Genomic DNA, 17,377 nt, shown 5'->3' with positions numbered 1-17,377 from the left:
GTACATCTTATTGCATGGCTAAAAAAAGACTACTCCCCTTCACCTCCATTGTCCCTTTCCTTCCCACCCTCTGGCAGACACCATTCTACTTTCTTTCTCTATGAATTTGACTACTATAGGTATATCATATAAGAGGAATCATATAAGACTTGCCCTTTGGTGACTGGCTTATTTCATTCCGTATGTATTAAAGGTTTGAGAAGACTTTTAACTTATTCAAAGTCACTATGGATTTAGATAAAGTAGGGTGATATGAAAAGTTAAAAGAAAAAAAAAGCCTACACAAATATTAATGCTTTCTCCCTTTATATAATAAATCAAAGTAAATTTCTATGTGCAGATATTTTTAACTTGGGACAAGTTTTGAAAAAATTGAGATTTTTTTCTTTTCTTATTATAGTTTTAAAAATTATTATTGTTGTTATTACTATAGAAATAATTTTAAGCCTATTTGCCATTATAACCTAATGAAAAATAAACTGGGCTATAGGTAAGAAAACTTACTCTGTGGATCTATCAAAGATTAATTTCTTTTAAAAAATAATTATTCTACATTATTATCTCATTTTATTTTTTATTTAAGTAGACTCCATGCCCAGCATGGAACCCATGCAGGGCTCTAACTCATGACCCTGAGATCAAAATGTGAGCTGAAACCAAGAGTTGGATGCTTAACTAACTGAGCCACTCAGGTGCCCCAGTGTTGCTAAATAATGATTTATCTGAGGCCCTTCTTATTTTTATACTTAAAAGAAATCAAAATACCTATAAAAATATAAATAAGAATTCCTGAAATGTTTATCTTTTCAAACTTATTAGGTAACTGAACCAAGACAAAAAATTAAAGATAGATTAGGAAATCTATAATAGTCACATAAATCATAGTTTCTTCAAGTCCTTTTGAATCCCCAAATTACAATTCATCAATGTATTTGTACCACTATGACCATGTAAAATAGCATTCTGTGAGTGTGCATAAGCATCTCTTACGCAGTTAATATATTTGCAAACTACATATTGCAACATTTCTGTAGTTTCTGAATCCATTGTTTCAGTTGCCTCATAACCTGCTCAAAGAGCCTCAGTAAGATGCCATAAGAAATAATGCTTTTAACTGAACTATCAGAATTCTTCCAGTTTCTCATATATTTAACTAGTCACAATCTATCTTTCTTCCACCCAATATCATATGATAGCAGAAAACAAATGACATCAAAGGAAAACATACTGCTTTTTGAGCACACATAAATACTATATCCAGAATGCTTGTACATATAATTTTCCAAATTCAAAACAATTTTCTTAGTCAAAGAAGCAGAGCAGTCTGATAGGAAACTCACTTAAAACTACCATCACACTTATCAACAATTACCTATTATTTATAGCTCCAAATGTCCTCCATTTCCATGTGTCTTGGACTTCCTGACATCTCTCCGAAGTAGTTAATAATTAGAAATCCTGAAATTCTGTCTTTCTCCCTTGGTCTTTTCCGGTCAACGGATCATGTCTATCCTTGCTGCTAATTCATTACAGCCACAGAGCAAGCATCCTGCTTGCGTGTTCTCAGCTGTCATTTCTGCAGAGTTGTAAGTGTATAGGTCCTTCAGCAACTGCACCCCAGCTTTCTTCTCTTTTTCTTTCTGTCTAATATGTGGGACATGCCAAGTGATGAGATGATTTCTGGCAGCTCGAGCAAATGCTAACTATAGAACAACAGATGTAGTCTGTCCACTAAAGTAAGCTAGAATCACTCACCTAATGCAACATGGATAAGCTCACATTTTGTAGTCCAGGATGATTTTTGCCCCTGAAAATAAATGATCAGTTTAAACTATTCTTTGACTACAAATATACATTAGCCTCTCCAAAGTTAGCCTATGTAAGAAAACAACAACAAAAGGCAGTCTATGGGGCAGCCCGGGGGGTTCAGCGGTTTAGCTCCGCCTTCAGCCCCGGGCCTGATCCTGGAGACCCGGAATCGAGTCCCACATCGGGCTACCTGCATGGAGCCTGCTTCTCCCTCTGCCTGTGTCTCTGCCTCTCTGTGTGTGTGTCTCTCATGAATAAATAAATAAAATCTTAAAAAAAATAAAGGCTGTCCATTCAGTGACTGTTTTTCCCCCCATGGAATAGCCTGCTGAAGTTTCTGATAATTATTTAAAAATCCCTTCCAGAAAAAAAAAAAAAAGTAAATAAGTAAATAAGTAAGTAAGTAAGTAAATAAATAAATAAATAAACATTTCTTCCACTAATTAAAATGAAAGACACAAATGATCACAATTATTTTGGAAGGACTTCTCTTGCCTCATATGTCACAAATACTTTATTAGTCTTCACAATTTATCATAGCATCTTTCAAGTAAGGCAATTTTATTTATCCTTGTTATCTTGTTATGGAGAATTCTGCTACTTGCCTTCCCAGTATTCTTTCCTCTATTCTTTTTTTTTTTTTTTTTTTTTTTTTTATTGAGAACCCTGACTTAGTTTCAGACCCAAACATGCTCTGCTTCAGATAGGTCACATGGTCTTCACATAGGTCACAGTGGTCTGAAACAGTCATATGATCTAGTTCCTCACTTTCCTAACTGCCCTTTCAGCTTCCAGCAGCTGTGTTCCAGCCATTGAGAACTCACAGAGAAGGAGGGTATTTCTTTCTTCACTGAATTAGATATCTGAGATGGAGCAGCCATATCCTGACCACAAAGTGACAAGCACAAGGGAAAAATCCAACATGCTTAGGAGATTGGAGAAGTTAGAAACAACCTGGGTCCCTGATGGCTTCAATGAGCATCTAAAACAACATCAGTAACTACATACCTTTAGATTTCTTGTTATATGCGAAAAAGCATATATTTATTTTCTAAAACTATTGTGGTTTTCTGTTATCTGCAACTCTACATGATCCCAATGGCTAAATCTGTATGTATAGAACTGTTTTATATATATACATATGTAAAGAGAGAGAGAGAGGAATGTATGTACACACACACACACACACACTTAAAGGCACATTTTTCCTTAATTAGCACTTTAAATTAGAGAAGAATTAAGCAATAGGCAGTGGGCAATGGCTGAGCTAAAAAACAGCTCTTGGATCTCAAGACTACTTGACTTCAAGTATTTATTTATTTATTCCAGATTTTATTTATTTATTTATTTATTTATTTATTTATTTATTTATTCATTCATTCATTCATTCATGAGAGACACCGAAAGGGAGGCAGAGACACGGGCAGAGGGAGGAGAAGGAGGCTCCAAGCAAGGAGCGCAATGTGGGACTCGATCCCAGGAATCCTGGATCACACTGAGCCAAAGGCAGGCGCTCAACCGCTGGGCCACCCAGGCGTCCCTGATTTCAGGTATTTAAGTTAACATTTTAAATTCCACATGATAAAGTATTCAGTAAATGCTATCTACTATTAAAATAACTGAATAAATCTGCTATGTTATATGCCATAGTTAAAGTTTTTGATTGTGTTGTTATTTCTTGTCTGTGGAGTTTTTGTTTTGTTACTTGTTAGTGATACCTGCATTTGCTGCCTTATATCTCCACCAATCATTCCATCAAGCAGAGCACTGCTACTGCCAATGCCTTAGCCACTGTACTCTTCTCTTCAAAAAAATCAGTGGCTCTTGCTTACTATTATATTTTAAAAACTCTGAGTTACTTCATTTAACTGTGAAAAGCTATCCATTTATTTTTATAAAATAAAACAGTTAAGTTAAAAGATATAATACCTTCTCAAATCACATATTTGGCAATAAGAGATCTGGGAAGAATTTGAAACTAACGATTCTGTTACTAAAGAACACTTTCATAATCTATAGCCTGAAGACCAAATTTCTTAGTCCAAAGCAGTCACGTCTTTTCTCAACATGATCCCAAGCAAACTTTTCAGCCTGACATCAAGGGACAACTTAAGAAAAACTTATTAATTATTATTAATTATTAACTTATTAATGAAAGCTTTACCCTTATAGCCTAACTACTTCTCAAAGGTTGCCCAGTTTCTAACACCATCATATTGGAGGTTAGGATTTCAACATATGAGGGCAGCCCAGGTGGCTCAGTGGGCAGCCCAGGTGGCTCAGCGGTTTAGCGCCACCTTCAGCCCAGGGCCTGATCCTAGGGATCCGGGATCAAGTCCCACATCGGGCTCCCTGCATGGAGCCTGCTTCTCCCTCTGCCTGGGTCTCTGCCTCTCTCTCTCTCTCTCTCTCTCTCTCTCTCTCTGTGTCTCTCATGAATAAATAAATAAAATATTTTTTTAATCTTAAAAAAAAAAGGGATTTCAACATATGATTTTTGGAGGAGGCAAACATTCAGTCCATAATAGTATGTGTAGATCCAAATAAGGTCTTCTTTGTAGAACCAAATAAAGTCTCCACTAGATTTCAATTCTACACTTCCATATAAAGTGTTTACTAAATGCACTTTAGAATTGGGGGATTTTTTTCTTTTTTTTGTAATCAGATAATTGAATTAATTTAATTAAGTATTTATAATTACAGACCACAAGTTATCCCTAGTCCATAAGAAATAAAGCAATGGGTAATCTCCCTAGGATACTGTTTTTTTGTTTTGTTTTGTTTTGTTTTGTTTTGTTTTGTTTTCTGAATTGTCCAGGAAGATAAGTACATCAAGAGACAATGGATTTCATACATTGTCTTTGTTAATTAAGTAGTAAAATAACTAAGCAAAGCAATCTATAAGAAACTGGAAGAAGAAAAAGACCTATCCATATCTCTAAGATATGCCCACGAGTAATTGCAAATTTACTTTATCTTAATTTATTGGGTGGTGGGGAAGTCAAGGAATAGCCAGTAGAAAATGATTATAAGGCTATGTTGTTATGTTCCTTTTTAAAAAATAGTTTCCTGCCTGGCTTACCTCAAAAATGGAGAAATAAATCACAGGAAAGTTGATTGATTCTGTTAAGATCCACAGCCACAAAATAGGTGACAGACATATCTAATCCAGTCTACCGGAGCAGGCTCCATCCCCTTTTTAGGTGGAAAATTGTATCTTTGGTTTCTGATGATCTAGAGGCCATCTCATTTTCAGGCAGCTAGAGTACTGCACCAAATCACTGGATGCATTTGATCTATACTGGCTATTATATAAATTGTGAGCAAGTAAAACTGTTCCTCCCCCAGTAATTCTCCTTTGCCTATTTTAAATAGGAGCACACATATAAGACCCATGGTAACTCACTGTAGATGAATTAATCTGGCTAATTGCTTTTCCATAGCTGGAAACATTGAGGTATATGAAAATCTGTATCCCTTCCATATTTTACTCATAATATTAGAGAGTATAGTCAATCTTTTTTTATCACACTTTAATATCTTTGTGTGTTTTTCTTCAAACTTTTAGTAGTATCACATATTTTGTATAAGAAATGCAATAATAAAAGAGTCAACAAAATATATTAAGCAGTTGCAGATCATTAGAAGATTCAAAACTAGAGAGAATAATTGCTGTCTCAGAGAAAATGACAGAGATAAATGTAAGTGGTTTATAATATTCTCCAGCTCTATTGAAAATGGCTTTTTATCATTTCCTTCCACCTACTACTGCACAGATGGGATATTATTATTGAGTTTCATTTTTCATTGTTAGTCTTGGTCTCAAAGTAAATGTTAGAGTTGTTCTTATAGTTATGATTATAGGTTCTCTTAGAGAAGAAGAAATGAATACTTGGTACATGTCTGACATTGTGCTATGTGCTATACAAGCATCATCCTAAATTTTCCAATCAAGAAATGTAAAGGATGGGCACAGGGTTGAAAACAAACTCAAGTGTATCTAAATTTTCTATAATATTTCAAGATGGCTAATTTAGTGCAGGAATAGGGTTTTTTTGTTAATTTCTCTGGTTCACCTAACTCTTAAACATTAGATGTTCTTTATAAAAAGCAGGATGTCACAACAAATTTGACATAACATAAGAAAGAAAGATTTATGGCCAAAAAGTAATCTGACCTGAATTCAACATATTTTTTTTGTTTAAATCAGTGATTATACCACTATAAGTTTAAGGGGGAAAAAAACCCCAATCTATTCAAATAGTTATAAATGGATTTGAAATCTTTAATTAAAGATTTACCAACTGTAACACTTTAAGGTTTCTAGCTAAAATTACTAAGGTCAAAGAAAGAAACTACTGTCCAAAATATCTACATAATTCTCTTGGAAATTTTTTTTCACTTGGGTTTTGGTTTATTGTCTTTTAAACTATTTTCTCAAGTTCAGGTGTAAATTTGTAAAAATGCAGTGCTAATAATACCACAATTCTTTTTCTCGGAAAATCCAAGCATTCACCCTTATTAATTTCTAAAAGCATAAAACAAATTGCTCACACTAGGTATGCCTGAAACACATTCACATATTAAAAGTGAACATGTGAATGGTATTTAAACAATGAATACCTAAGCCTACTTCATTTTATATTAGCAGGCTATTATCCTCAAGTCACCTGAAAAATTTTATTTTTGAAGAGGTGATACTTATTGCGAGTAAAATTGATGAGTATTATCAGGAATAGATTTGCAAACGTAGAACATTGTTTCATGTTTTGAGAACTATAAAACAAGGTCAGTCCTCGTCATTTAATTTTTTGCTAACCTAGTGCAGCTTAAAACTACCAGATGACCTGGTGCAATAGATGGTCCACTCCAAATGTCTTCATGCTGAAAAGTATCATGACATAGGCCACATTGCCCAAACTGACTTAAAAAGCCAGAGCATTACTTTTAAGTCCATTTTACAATGACAATACAAAGAAATTCCCTGACAAAATTGGTTCCAAAGAACAGACCAATATATCTTCCATAGGCTGTGTCTGGATGACCAGGACTAATGAAGTTATAAGAATTCTAGGCACATGATTTGAATTGCTACAGGCTGACTTCGAATAATGAAGAATGTGTTCCAAAAGTTTATTTGGCATGCAGAATTTTTTTTCCATAGAAATAATGTAGCCTATTATAATTATGTATTTGGCCCATCTATAAGTCTTTTAAATTAATTAGGCACCTGAAATACATTATTCGGAGTATGTTGAAAACATATAATTGTTATAGGTGCCATGTATAACAGTGTTTCCTGGGAGGTGGGGGCAGGCGAATAACAGTTACACTTCCAAGTTAGGTTTACGGGCCCTGACAATTCAAAACACTTCTTTAAAGGAGCATTCAAATGGAACACTTTCAGCTCCAAGATGCTGGTGGGGATTCTTGCTGATATCCTTACAGATTCCTCAGGGCAAGGATGAGTGAGGAATGGGGGGGAGGGCAGCATACTGGAGGGCAATTCCATATGTCCCTGTGTATATGCTGATGGGAGCATGAGCATCCTGCTGATGTATTTCTTCATAGACCTGCTCAGCCCAAACTCTTTTTCTTTGGACTTGCTCAGCTCACAGTTTATTCTGAGGGGCTGCCGGCCTCAGTTCGTGTTGCCATCATCCATTTGATGTGATTTCACTATAAAATGGGCTATAATCTCTTTCTTTATTTCCTATTTTACAAACAAATACAGAATCACTTTTAGATTTCCTGGGCATCCTTTTTTATTTTTTATTTTTAAAAGATTTTATTTATTTATTCATGAGAGACACACAGAAAGAGAGAGAGAGAGAGAGAGAGGCAGAGACATAGGCAGAGGGAGAAGCAGGCTCCCTGCAGGGAGCCTGATGTGGGACTTGATCCCGGGTCTCCAGGGTTAGGCCCTGGGCCGAAGGCGGCGCTAAACTGCTGAGCCACTCGGCCTGCCCTTTCCTGGGCTTTCTTAAAAATACTTTATTACTGGGGTGCCTGCGTGGCTTAGTCGGTTAAACAACTGACTCTTGATTTCGGCTCGGGTCATAATCTCAAGGTTGTGAGACTGAGCCTCTACCAGGCTCCAAGCTTGGCATGGAGATTCTCTCCATCTCCTAAGATTCTCTCTCTCCCTCTGCCCCTCCCGTCCCTTTAAAAAGCCTTTATTACTCATAAAATGATGAAAAAATATCTGAAATTCTTTTCCCAGAAAAAATTTGTAAGTCCCTAGCCATTTTATCTACCCATCCCTCTCCCCTGTGCAATACATAAATATCTTTTTTTTTTTATCAAATGAACAAAATTTATTATAGATTTCTACTTTTCAGGTTTTTTTTTCCTGTTTCATTAGTGTGAGGAGGTTGCCTTATAATTTTCTTCATTTTTAAAATAAATTTATTTTTTATTGGTGTTCAATTTGCCAACATATAGAATAACACCCAGTGTTCATCCCGTCAAGTACCCACCTCAGTGCCTGTCACCCAGTCACCCCCACCCCCCGCCCACCTCCCCTTCCACCACCCCTAATATCTTATACACAGTATACATTATAAACATAGTATAGACCCTGTAGGAAAGATAAGGGCAGTGGGTAATAGTGGAAAATTGAGGGTTACAAAGCCTGGAAGATATTTTCAGATTGCAGAAGAACTCTAAGCTCACCCAACCAGTTAAACATGTCATTCGAGGAATATGATGTGTGTTTGTGTGCGTGCATAGGTGTGTGTGTTAGGGAAGCAGAAATGGGTGGACAATAAGAAGTAAGCCACTGGGGGCTATGAGAATGGAAATAGAGTAAGGAAGGACATAGAAGGAAGATTTTATTATCATTCTTGTGTCTCTAGGTTGCTACTACTTTTACCCCTGAAAGCCAAGGCCCTGATCCAACTCAGGAGAGAAATGAGAAGCAGGAGCTGGTTTTGAGAGACTGAACTCAAACAATATCCGAGATTGCAGAGGAAAGGGAAGTGGGAGAGAAAAAAAAAAAAGCCTCTTAAGCAGAAGAAAAACATGCCTGCTGCCAACTGCCCAACACTGCTGTGCCTCCAAGTGGCTCGAAAGAGAAGTATGAATCAAGAAAGAAGTATAGTCAAAGACTTGGAAAGTAAGTTGTATTATAATGGACTTTCACTGAATTATAAAATTACTTCCTCCAACTAGAGTTTTAGGGGCTATTTATACACTTGCCAGGCACGGTGCTATAGATTAGTAAATTCAATTATCCATACCTGAAGGCTATCAATTAAAATTTCCTAAAAATTCATTTTTAGACATCTGGGGCTGTACTGCCTGTAGAATTATAGGGAAGACTAAGCCAGCAATAGGAAAGAAAAAAAAAAACACACACACACACACAATTAACCAAAGGTATTCTTGATTGCTTTCCATTCCCTAATTACATATGAAATTGTACATGACTTTTGAGCTGATAAAAGGATATTTAGAGGTTGCCATCTTAAGCAAATCCAACTTATCCCTAGAATTGCTTGCAATAAAAACCTGCTGAAAATATTTCTTTGAAGTAAACTTCCATTTTTACTAAACTATTATTATTTATTCTTGACAATTTTTATGAAAATGTTATGTGACTCTTTACCTAATAATGTATTTTGAAGTCAAGTAAAATATAGAGGCTACAAACCTCATAGGCAATTAGTTTTTATTGCTTTAGGAAAGAAATGACAGCAGAGGAAAACAAAAAATCAAATCTGATAAGGGGGGAAGCACACACATGCATATGGTACATGATTTCACATTTTAGGGTGTTGTTAAAGGGGTGGTTGTATTAAAAGGAGCTGAAGGTAAGTACTTTCTGTAGACAGGTTCAAGAAATAGAAAATATTTTTATGTTGCCCATTAACATTTATCACAGAGCATCACTATTATATTAGGAAATCAGGGGATAGTAGGGATAAATGTTATTCTTCATTTGTGACAAACTTCATTTTCCTACCTAAGGCAAATTTTATTCTTTAAAGTCTAGCACAATGCTTTATAATTGATTTGTATTCAATAAATATTAGTTGAATCACATTCCTGCTTAATTGATGACTTAAATGATTTTCTTAGTATTAATAAATATTGCAAATAGTATTAAAAGATATCGCAAATACATTGCAAATATATAATTCTGTAATTTATAAAAGTTCAGAAATGCTTCCTGTCATAAAAGAGGGGTCAATCATTATAATATATTTCTTTTTTTTAATTTATTTTTTATTGGTGTTCAATTTACTAACATATAGAATAACCCCCAGTGCCGTCACCCATTCACTCCCACCCCCCGCCCTCCTCCCCTTCTACCACCCCTAGTTCGTTTCCCAGAGTTAGGAGTCTTTATGTTCTGTCTCCCTTTCTGATATTTCCCACACATTTCTTCTCCCTTCCCTTATATTCCCTTTCACTATTATTTATATTCCCCAAATGAATGAGAACATATAATGTTTGTCCTTCTCCGACTGACTTACTTCACTCAGCATAATACCCTCCAGTTCCATCCACGTTGAAGCAAATGGTGGGTATTTGTCATTTCTTTTTTGGACTGATACTATGAGTTACTTGCTATGTCAGGAAAGTGGATTTTATTTAGTTAACCCTGTGGTATAAATATCTCATTTGAATGAAAGCTAACTTTCTTTTGTCAAATTATCACCTCTATAATCTAAGAGAAATAATTTTGTTTTTGAAGGTAAGTATAAAAAACACATATATTTTGTAGTATGTTTATTTTATGTTTTAGGAAGTATGCAACTGAGAATTCTTAATATTATCTGGGATAATATTAACATTTATTGCTCAGCCATGTACTCTTATTATATACTAATTGAAATCATACTGCAGCAAAGAAAGAGAATGATTTTACATCTCCTTTCTGCATAATAATTTTTACAAAACAGTACAATGATTTCTAGTCTTGGATGAGTAACACTTTAAAAAAATATATTTATTTATTTGAGAAAAAGAGAGAGAAAGAGAAAGGGCACATTGTGCCAGGGGTGGGTGGATAGAGGCAGAGGAAAAGAATCCAAGCAGACTCCCCACTGAGCATGGAGCCTGACGGGTCTGGATCTCAGGCCCCTGAGATCATGACCTGAGCTGAAATTAAGAGTCGGATCCTTAACCAACTGTGACACCCAGGCACTCGTGATGAGTAACACTTTTAAAGGTAATATCTAATATCTAACTCTTGGAAAATCAGGAGGAATGTCTAAAATTTTCATTACTTTGAAAATAAAGTATCCATTGACCTGAAAATTACTTTGTTTTAATGATATCAACATGGCAGTTATTAATTTTGTTACTATTAAAGATATTTGAAACAATTCATTAAAGAAGACTGATTTTAGAGGTGATTTGCTAAAGATGGGGCTTATATTCGACAGAAAACACCATGTTAAATAAAGACCCTCTACAATCTGCAATGTTTCTTGATTTTGTAGCTATCATTATATTTGACTTGAAATACTTATATTTTTTAATTCCAGCTTCAAGTCAGGCAATTCTGTTTTGTGGTGAGAGAGGATATCATTTGAGAACTAATTTTTAATTCAAATTCTTTAGTGTAAAATACAGAACGTGAGGTCTGGAGCAGTAAATTAGAGTATTTAAAGTTTCATTTACTCAGTGTTAATTAACTACAATAATACTATTACCCTTTCTGTGTGCAGAATATTATTTATTTAAATATTTTTAGTATTTGTCACTGCATCATCTAACAGAAGAACTGTAAATGATAAATAGAGTAGTGTTTCAATCTATAAATGATTAAAGCATTTCAGAGATTAATTGACTTGGATAAACATACAACAGAGCTGCAACATCTACTTAGATTTCTTCATTCTGCGCCAAGTAATATCTCTGTCATGCTAGTAATAAGTAGCTAGAAGGGAGAAGAGTATACACACAAGAGAGCGTGCCCCCAAAGGAGATTTGGTTACCTGCTTATTTTACATATAATATCTATGGCTCACCATCTCTGAGTATAAGCCACTACTGCTGAGAGAAGTGTGTAACATCCTCTATGGTACTGGGCCCAAAAAAAGCTTTGAATATCTGCTTTAAGCTCAGACACTAGCCTGGCCTTAATTTTTTAAAAAATATTTTATTTATTATTTATTTATTTGACAGAGTGTGTGAGAGAGAGCAGGAGGGATGGTGGGTGAGAAAGGGGTGGGATGGGCGGGACTCCCCACTGAGCAGGGAGCCCAATGCAGGGCTCCAGTCCAGAACCCCGAGATCATGATCTAAGCCAAAAGCAGACCCTTAACCAACTGAGCTACCCAGGTGCCCGGATTCTTCTTTTTTTTTTTTTTTAATTTATTTATTTATGATAGTCAGAGAGAGAGAGAGAGAGAGAGGCAGAGACACAGGCAGAGGGAGAAGCAGGCTCCATGCACCGGGAGCCTGACGTGGGATTCGATCCCGTGTCTCCAGGATCGCGCCCTGGGCCAAAGGCAGGCGCCAAACCGCTGCGCCACCCAGGGATCCCGGTGCCCGGATTCTTTTTTTTTTTTTTTTTTTTTAAGATTTATTTATTCGAGAGAGAGAGAAAACACACAAGCACAAGTGGGGCGGGGGGCAGAAGGAAAGAATCTCAAGCAGACTCCCTGCCGAGCATAGAGCCCATGCAGGACTTCATCCCAGGACCCTGAGACCATGACCTGAGCAGAATTAAGAGCTGGACACCCAACCATCTAAGCCACTCAGGTGTGCCTGAGCTTAATCCTTGAGAAAACAAAACATGAGTGGAAAGGAGTTGGTGACTGAACTAGATTTGGTTGGCCATGGAAGAACAGAAGATTTCACCAAGATTTCCAGCTGAGTGATTGAGAAAATTATAGCAACACTGACAGAGATTGGATTGTTGGGAAAAGGAGGTATTTTATTTTGTTTGTAAGGGTGTGGCAATTTGGCAGACCACGTGAAATCCATTACATGTTGGATGAATGAACAAAGAGGAGGTAAAAGGAGATAGAATCTACTGATATGAGTGGTATTATGACATATCCTTCTCAAACAACTGATCTTATGTTCTACTTAAAATCAGTCGATAGTGAGGACATTAAGACAAAAATCCCAGAATTCTCCTTGAAAATAAAGTTCTCCAAAATCTCTTTTAGGATGATACTTTTCAATTGATATGACTTGGATTATTTATATACAACACTGCAGGATAATTTCTATGCAAATATGTTGTCACAGTCCATGATAAAATTGCAAAAGCCTGGAATACTGATATGGAACTTATCACTGATTACCTTCACAAGTAGCTCTCAGAAACGGAATCTCAATAAATCACTACCATTCTTTCTAAACAACTATCACCTTATCAGCATGCTAAGAGTTAGAGATAGCAATCATGTTCTTTATAAGCATGATACAAATCACCAAAGAGCTGCAACAAATCTCTCTCTCATTCTTAAATGATCATGTTTAGAATTACCTTCCTCTTCCCTGTTCTACTTGGTTCATATCTCTGATCAAATACTACTTCTCACCCTGTGTAAACTTGTTATGTCCCACAACCCCACTGTCAACATTTATTGTTCTCCTTCTCTACTTGTTTGCACAGCAGTTACCACTACCTAAAGTAGGTTATATATTTACCTGTTTGTTTATTGTTTAAGTTGTTAGCATGTAAGCTCCATGAGAGAGCAGAGTCTGACACCTCGTAGGTATTCAATAGGTATTTGCTCATTGAAAACAAAACAGATGCAGATGAAAAGCACTTCTGGAGAGACTATAAGCTAGCAATAGCATAACACAATAATAAGATCTCATTATGTCTCAAAAATGCCTAATTTTTCCACATTAAATGTTTAACAGGCTCCATGACTTATTTATATTAAAAGTTAAATTAATATCCATGACCATGAAGGGCAATTAGCAGATTTTATAAATTATGCTAACTCATTACATTTCAGTCACAATGGATAATTGGTGGCATCTTGAGGTCAAGTTTTATGTCTTGGTTAAAGATGTCTTTATAAAAAAATATTTACTGCTTTGGCTTCTTTATGTAAAATGCATACTCAGCTTATTCTATTAATAATAAAAAATGCTCTACGTCACATTGTTGTGGCAAAAAGTTTGTTTGAAGTTAAAGTATATGATGATGTCATGAGTTATCATGTAAATGTTCTATTAAAATTGATTTAGATCATCTCGAATTTCTTTAGCAATAAACACACAGAAGAGAATCATCAAATATAAAGTTAAAATAATCCTTACTATGTGCAATGTAGTCACACAAGGTATGAAACTGTACAGAATATTAACTAATAAGCAACCGTATTGTGATGTTACAAGAAAGTTCAAGAAAATGGTGGCACCAACTCTAATACATAATTTTAACACTCAGCTGAAATTTATATTAGTAAAAATGAAAGCTTTTGACTTAATGAATCATCATGAAGAAAAGTGGATGCCAAATGCATTTATTTTTAGTATGTAACTTTTCATGCTTTAAAACAGTATTTGCCAAGCAAATATTCTCTATCATTCTCTTGATTTCAATCAACCTAAGATTATAGGGCACAACACCCATTTTGCAAGTGGAACATCAATTTTGAACTTAAATTTATTTCTTAACCATCAATTTAGTATCAAGTGTTAAATTTTTAAAATATATAAAACTCTGAAGTAAAAACAGTCTATCTGTAGCTTTTAGAGGATCTATTATTAAAATTAAGCCTGCAGTAAAGGACATTTGTCAAAGGAAAGAGTTTCTAAAGAAAATATTTAATACTCAAAATAGTAAGCATATGGTCAAGAATGTAGGAATTTAATTTGTCATTACCTGTAGCCAGCCAAAAAAATTATTTTTTTTGTTTTCTAAAATATGGAATCAATGTAACATTTCTATAGTTCTAAAGAACTTTTGGGTAGAATAGGCTACAGATGGGTGTAGCTATTTTGTTTACTGCAAGAAGTTATTTCCCAGTGGTGAGAAATGACTATAAGAGAAGACAAAAATCCATCGAGTACATGAATTCTCAGGGAAAAAAAGTGGTTTTATGAAAAATACTAGAAGACTAGAAGCCAGGAGACATTTGAACAACAAGTCCAGGTTTAGAAGGTCTGGTTGAAAGATACTCAGACCTGTTCCATCTATAGATCTCTTCTTTTGCATCTGCTCCAGTATTTGTTTCTGTATTGGTAAAACAATCTTGGACACAGAACTTTCCCATGTATTATCTATGCTGGAAATGTGCAGAAGATGATGGACAAAGGCAAATGTGCTTCGAGATACAACTTTATTTAATGCAAGGGAGGTATATAGTCTTATGTTTCCTAGAGATTTTATATCATTTGATCACCTAAGTGAAGGAAGTCTTTCTTTAAACTCGACTCAAGTAATTATTTTGGTTTTGACCTTTTGTTGTTGTTATTGTTCTTAAAAATACATTTTGGAATTTTTGTTGAAATATTTAGAATAAACATTGTTGTGTGTATGTGTATGTGTGTGTAAGATGTGTAAGTAAACTTTAAATTATACTTAGGAACAGTTAGTGTTAAAGTACATTAATCAAGACTCAACTCTAGGAGAGATTACTTAGGGATTTCAAATATTGTTTTCAAACCTACAGTGGAGTGCTCTAAATTAGCATAAGAACTATTAACTACATTTTTTGGCAAAATAAAGAGTGTTCAGGATAATAGACGGTTAGAAAAATCGTAGTGTCTCTCTTATTACATGAACAGAGCATAATAATTTGGCCTAATAGCCTAAATACACTTGAAACAAGGCTCTAGATCTTCTAGATCAGTTCTACATAAAGTTTAATACATTGGTGGGTTGGGTGAACGTTTGATACTGTTCAGAAGTTGAAAGTAGAGATTTTTCAGGATAATTTCATCTTTAGGCTTTACTTTTTAAAAGATTTTATTTATTTATTCATGGGAGACACAGAGAGAGGCAGAGACACAGGCAGAGGGAGAAGCAGGCTGCCTGCAGGGAGCCCGATGCAGTACTCTATCCCAGGACCCCGGGATCACAACCTGGGCCAAAGGCAGACGTTCAACCACTGAGCAACCTCGGTGTCCCTCATCTTTAATCTTCAAATCTAATAGCAAAACAAAGATACCAACAAAAGCCATCAAGGACTTGTATTTTAAATTTTTTTCTTATAATTCATTCTTTTTTGTATATTACAAACCTATTGGTTTGTGAGAGCTTACAAAATAAATATTACACTGAGACACTATCCTAGTTCCTTGTTAGCCTTATGTCCACATGCTAACTCTGAATTGAGATTGTTTGGTCTTGTCATCAGAAAGCTACTGAATCCCCAAGATGTGAAACTTTTACGCATAAAGCTTTCACAGTGACTAAAAGCTGAGGATGTTGTGCGACTTTTTGGTTTCTTTTTTTTTTTTTTTTTCTTTTTTACCTGCTTGATAATAAATGTTGATATGTTTGCTTAAAATTGACCTTTCATTTCAAATGTAATTTAATGATGTTTCAAATTACATTTCAATATAACAATCCTCCTGGTATCCAAGCTGTGTTGAGAAGACTTATAGCCTGCATTATCCTCTATACAAATTCTAATATTTACCCCAAGAATTTCCTAGTTGCTAATATTCCAGTTGGCTCAGGTCATTTTGCCATGTTCTCAATTCAATCAGCCTTTTCCCCCGATCTCCCATTTTGAAGCCCATGCAATTTCTGGGTGATTTTTGTTTTGTTTTGTTTTTCTCAAATGCTTAGAGGTAGAGCCTTCTTATTAGGCAGGCAAGTATAATCATGCACAATTTTTGTGGCAGAGCAGATGTATAACTGAAGTTATAAAACATGCACAATGCTTTCTCCAGGGAGTTATAACTAAATATTCAATCCCAGCTGTCTCACTTGTCAATTAGCTAAAGCAGGACTAAAATGGCAGCAGGTAAATGTGAACGATTCAATACTGACCATAAGCACATAATAAAAATCCACTCATCCTCAGCCTTGGTGACGGCAAAAGTCTGCTTCAGTAGTACTTTCAAATACAAAAAATAATAATATGGCAATAACAACTGGCAGCTTTCCCAGATTTAACTATCTCATCTTCTATTAACTCAAGAAAGATGAATTTCCTAATAAGGAATTAGGGCTCTCAGTAGCTGTCTAGAGCAGACTGGCAATTTGAGTCATATCCTACATGTAAACCTTAATGATTACCACTTAGATATTTAAAGTTCTGCAATTGCCCCTACTAGGCTTATTACAAGGGAAATAATCACCTCTACAGATGTTTCTTGACACATAGTAAATTGAGAAGCATGTAATTCTTTTTATAAAGTATTTGTTTTGGAATTTCTACTCTCCAAACACATGGCCATTTTTGAATCACTATATTCCTAGAATTAAAAATGGAAAGAAAAAAAAAAGTGATATTGCCCTGGAATTTCAGATGAGTTATTACTGCTCTACCATAAACTGAATTTTTGTTTCATGATACATTTAGAAGGAAAAGCAGCAGAAATCTATTAGCAGTCTAATATGATTCATATTATATGGTTGTGGAACTGGTCCTTAAGCTACCCGAAAAATTAGAGGTTTATCTACTTG

At 35.2% G+C, this 17,377-nt stretch overlaps 1 protein-coding gene across 12 annotated transcripts in view; it reads right to left on the bottom strand.

Annotated features, from left to right (window-relative positions):
- The window catches only part of MAGI2 (membrane associated guanylate kinase, WW and PDZ domain containing 2), a 1,329,894-nt gene that overhangs the window by 958,282 nt on the left and 354,235 nt on the right, over positions 1 to 17,377 (bottom strand). The gene's annotated exons all lie outside the window — the stretch shown is intronic.

The sequence above is a fragment of the Canis lupus genome, chromosome 21 (assembly GCF_048164855.1).
Source record: "Canis lupus baileyi chromosome 21, mCanLup2.hap1, whole genome shotgun sequence".
NCBI lineage: Eukaryota > Metazoa > Chordata > Mammalia > Carnivora > Canidae > Canis > Canis lupus.
The sequence above is the reverse complement of the archived record's forward strand: the minus strand, read 5'-3'. Positions and strand labels throughout refer to the sequence as shown.